Below are 4,583 nucleotides of genomic sequence, written 5' to 3' on the forward strand. Positions count from 1 at the left end.
TATGTATGAACTCTTCAAAGCATAAAAAGCTACAGATGGAAAATTCATTCTTAATTTTAAAATACAACATGAGAAGAACACGTGCACCGACAAACCACTGATTGAAATAAACAAAATGAGGAGAGCACAAGCTAATTTTATTTATTTATTTATTACCGAAATTGTATTTGGCTCTTCTCAGGAACTGGAATCTATTGTAAATTACATTTTCCTTCTTGAAAAATTAGAAGCCTCCAAAGGCAATCTATTTCTTTTTCTTCCTTTTTATTTTAAGAAAGGTGTTATTCATAATTTCTTTAAAGGAAAACCAGGTTCAGAGGTTTGGGAATCAGTTAGAAACAATTTGTGACACTTTGTCCTATAAATCTATGTCACCAATTTTAAATTGTTGTACATATCTTTCAGCAGAGGTATAGTTGATACTTATAGTTTTGCAAGCAGGGCTGCTTCATCTTCTTCTCTTGCTCCTCATCGATCTTTCTGTGTTAACAAACATTCGTATGCAGAGAAAAATTGACATCAGAAACTAACACTTTTTCAGTTTCTCTGTCTTCAGGGAGTGAAACACAGGTGAGAAGCTGGCAAAACTAGCAGTTAATTGACATAATTCTATAATGTGGTTACTTTAGCTAACTTACAAGCATAGAGGAAATACATTAAGAACGTATACGCAGCAGATGGACATAAAAACAATTCTGTGTTTGTTGAAATGTTGAGAGAAAGACATTGTCTGGAAAAGTACACTTTTCATAAAATTCTATTCTATCTCCATGATATTTGACATAGATATTTCATTTGCTGAAGAGATTTTATTTTGATCCTGAAAGTAAGATATTATAATATACATTAGTTTAAATACAGAAACATCTTGGCAACACAGGAAGAAACTAGCCGCCTCGTGGCTACCACTTTCAACTTATCATCAATAATATGTTTTAATGGAGTTTTCAAGAAAACGTTTTTTCATTTAAAATACAAACTTTTCATGTTACTATCTATAGCAATTACTAAACATTTTATCAGGTAGATGTAAAGCTGATGTTTAAAGCCTTTTGTGGTTACCACCTCCATTGCTTGATTAACAATAAAAATATGCATGTTCCTGCTTTCTCTCAATTATTTTGTTTTTCAATAAACACATGCTGTGTTTTACCTAAAATGGAATGAAGTTTGGTTGGTGTGTTGTTTTATGGAACATATATTGGCTGATACCTTTAATGTCTAAGTTGATGTGAGCTACTATTAGGGGAAAGAAAAAGAAAGAAAGAAAAGAAAGGAATGAAGAGAAGGAAGGGAGGGAGGGAAGAGAAAGGAAGGAAGAGAACATTATTACACTATTACAAATGATTTAAATTTGTTCTCAATATTTCCTAAACAATTTCTTACTGTTATTATTATAAATGGGAAAAAAAGTGTTATTTTGTTTTTTGTTTTGGTTGTGTTTTTTTTAGTGGACAATTTGAACTTGAATTAGTCATAACTCTCACCAAGTGCTGAATGTTCTCAAGCTCTTTGTCTAATGACATCAACATGTTAGTGCGCAGGCACCATTTTCTGTGCTAATTTTCCTTCTAACTAGCGCAACTGGGTATTTATGCAGGGAATATATTTAAGTTTTGAGGGAAAGGAAGGAAAACAAACTAGTTAGTAGAGCATCACAGAATTATAGGGGTTGGAAAGGACCTCTGGAGATCATCGAGTCCAACCCCCCTGCCAAAGCAGCTCCCTACAGCAGGCTACACAGGCAGGCATCCAGATGGGTCTTGAATATCTCCATAGATGGGGACTCCACAACCTCTCTAGGCAGCGCCAGTGCTCCGTCACCCTCACTTGTGAAGAAGCTCTTTTGAACGTCACTACGGGACTTCCTATTTTCATGTTTTGAGACACTGCTCCTCATCCTATTGCTGCACGCCTGAGAAGAGCCTGGCCTCATCCATCTGCCCCCATCCTCCCTACAGCTTTCTGGCTCACGGTCCTGTTGTCCACCAGGGCAAGGCTACCGCCCCGCACGGGGAAAGCGGGCGGCCCAGGTGGGCGTCAGGTGCGGTGCTCTGCCTGCCGCGTCGCTCCAATCCTGCCGCTAATGCCTGCTTTCCGCCTCTGCGCGCAGGAGTCCCCGTGAGCGTAATTCACCTCCCACCGCCTCCAGCGGGAACGAGGCTAATCCCATTTGGTGACCTAGCATCCCGCGGGGAGCAGGCGAGGCGGGCGGCACAGCTCGGTCCCCGCCCCGCTCTGCAGGCGCTCCGCTGCCTCCCGCGCGATGTCCGGTGAGTAGCGGTGAGTCCGCCGCGGTGCCCGCTCGGCCCCGGCTCCTCGCGGCCCCGCACGGCGGTCCGGGCCCGGCGGGCTCCTCGTACGTTCCTCCGCGGCGGCGGAGCGGGCTCCCAGCGGCTGGCCGCGCTGCGATTAGCGGCCCCGGATTAGGGTTGGAGCCATCTGGCCGGTGGGAGGAAAGGGCCCCACGGGCTGGGGCTGCCCGAGGGGAAGAAAAAGGGGGACTCTGTTGCGAGGCTGCTTTAGAAGCTGTTTTGCGAGGAGAGTGGGAGACGTCTACCTGTGTAAAGTCCCCTGTCCCGCTGCTGGGTTTCTAGCCCCAGTGTTTCCTTTTCTCAGAGCGTTGTTACTCTTTTTATTTTCACGTTATAGCGTGGTTGCACTTGGTTTTTCGCAGAGGTTGCTTAATGTCTGCTGAGTAACAGAGTTGCAGGGTCTTGTTATGCGATATAACTGCTCCTAATTTGAAGATACTTAGTAAGGGCCGCACAATCTCTGCAGCCTGTCACCATGAGACCTAATCCTGCGTAGTAACACGTTCAGTGCTCTTCGGTAAAGAGAACCTAGTTTTGGATCAGGCAGAACTGCGTTAGACGATGAGAAACACTTGCACGTTGTCAAACGTGCTTTGCGTTCTCTGTGGAGGTAGTGCCAGAATAAAACTCATCAGCAATGTAAATGTTTCCTCTCTTGGACCCAGACGAGGGAAGCATAGGAATTAATAGTGCCAGCTCGTTTGATTACTGTAGGGAGAACTGTCTGTCTGCTGAAAATCTGCATAACAATTTCTGATGGCTTAGCATAGCTGTTTTCATCGCTCTCATTCTTGTAGCAAAATCTATCCTGACTGCTTCTGCGGTCCCAGGTGCAGCTGGAGCAGAGCTTCCTGTTCCACGTCCCTCTGGTGATTAATGCTAAGTCAGAGGTCAGGGGACCTGTGACCAACAGGAGCGTGGCCAGCAGGTGAAGGGAGGTGATTCTCCTCCTCTACTCTGCCCTGGTGTGACTGTATCTGCAATACTGTGCCCAGTTCTGGGCTCCTCAGTTCAAGAAAGACAGGGAACTTCTAGAGAGAATCTGGCGGAGGGCTGCAAAGATTATTAGGGGCTTGAAGCATCTTCTGTATGAGCAAAGGCTGAATGACATGGAGCTGTAGGGGTTTCTATCAACACTGATAAATATAAATACTTACGCAAGAGTCAAATGGATGAACCAGGCTCTTTTCAGTGTCGTTCAGCAATAAAACAAGGGCAGTGGGCACAGACTGGAACATAGGAAGTTCCACACAAACATGAAGAACTTATTTACTGTGAGGGTGACAGAGCCCTGGAACAGGCTGCCCAGGTGGGTTGTGGAGTCTCCTTTTCTGGAGATATTTGAGACCCACCTGGACACTTTCCCATGCAGCCTACTGTAGGGACCCTGCTGTAGCAGGTGCTTAGACTTGATCTCTAGAAGACTCTGGTTCTGTGATTCTGTGACTTTCTTTATCATTGCAGCAGTCTAATGCACCTTCACAGCAAAATGCCCTGGGGGGAGATGTTTAGTGACCCAATGTGGGAAGAGGTGTAGCAGAGAGGTGCACTGGACACAGCAGGCCTGGCCCAGGCTGTACTGTGTACCTTCCCTGCAGAAATGGCAGCTGTAGCAGAAGGAGAGGGTGAGAACAGCAGATAGTATCAGTGAGGAATGTGGGAAAACAGTGAGCCAGTGTTAGTTTGCAAGAAGGCAGGATGCTCTGGGAACATAATCAGCCTATTTGGGGATTTTTAGCTATTTTATGTACTCTTATTTTTAAGATGGCATTGTGTTAGTAGGGTAATCTTGAAGAAAAGCTGTAGTATACCAGTTTCTGACTCCTATTGCAGTTTTGGAGTGGACAACTTGGCAAATTGAAGTTGTTTTTCTAGGAGCCACTGCTAGAGCACATCTATTACTTCTCTGTCAATCAGGAAACAGAAATATGTTTACAAAGCTGTGTCAATTGGATTATGAAACTTGATTTGAAGCTGGCAGGCGTACGTGTTTCATTCTGTGTTTATTATCGAGTCACTCCTGCCTCCCACTGGTGTTTGATCATTCTCTGTCTCCCTTTAACTCGAACCATCAAAGGGAGCAATGCTCAATCTGCATGCTGGTGTGGATTCCAAAGTTTTTATGCAGCCCTGGAACTGGTTTTCAGGTGTGTTTAAGAATATTGCCTCTGGCAGCTCTGTTTGAGGTACTGCTGTGAGTAAGTAGTGTAAGAAGTTGGTCATGTTGACTAAAAAGCTGTAACAAGTTTCACACCAAATCACCCAGCC

This window comes from Cyrtonyx montezumae, unplaced genomic scaffold (genome assembly GCF_038088225.1).
Source record: "Cyrtonyx montezumae isolate F1298 unplaced genomic scaffold, pur_monq_1.0 scaffold_3, whole genome shotgun sequence".
Lineage (NCBI taxonomy): Eukaryota > Metazoa > Chordata > Aves > Galliformes > Odontophoridae > Cyrtonyx > Cyrtonyx montezumae.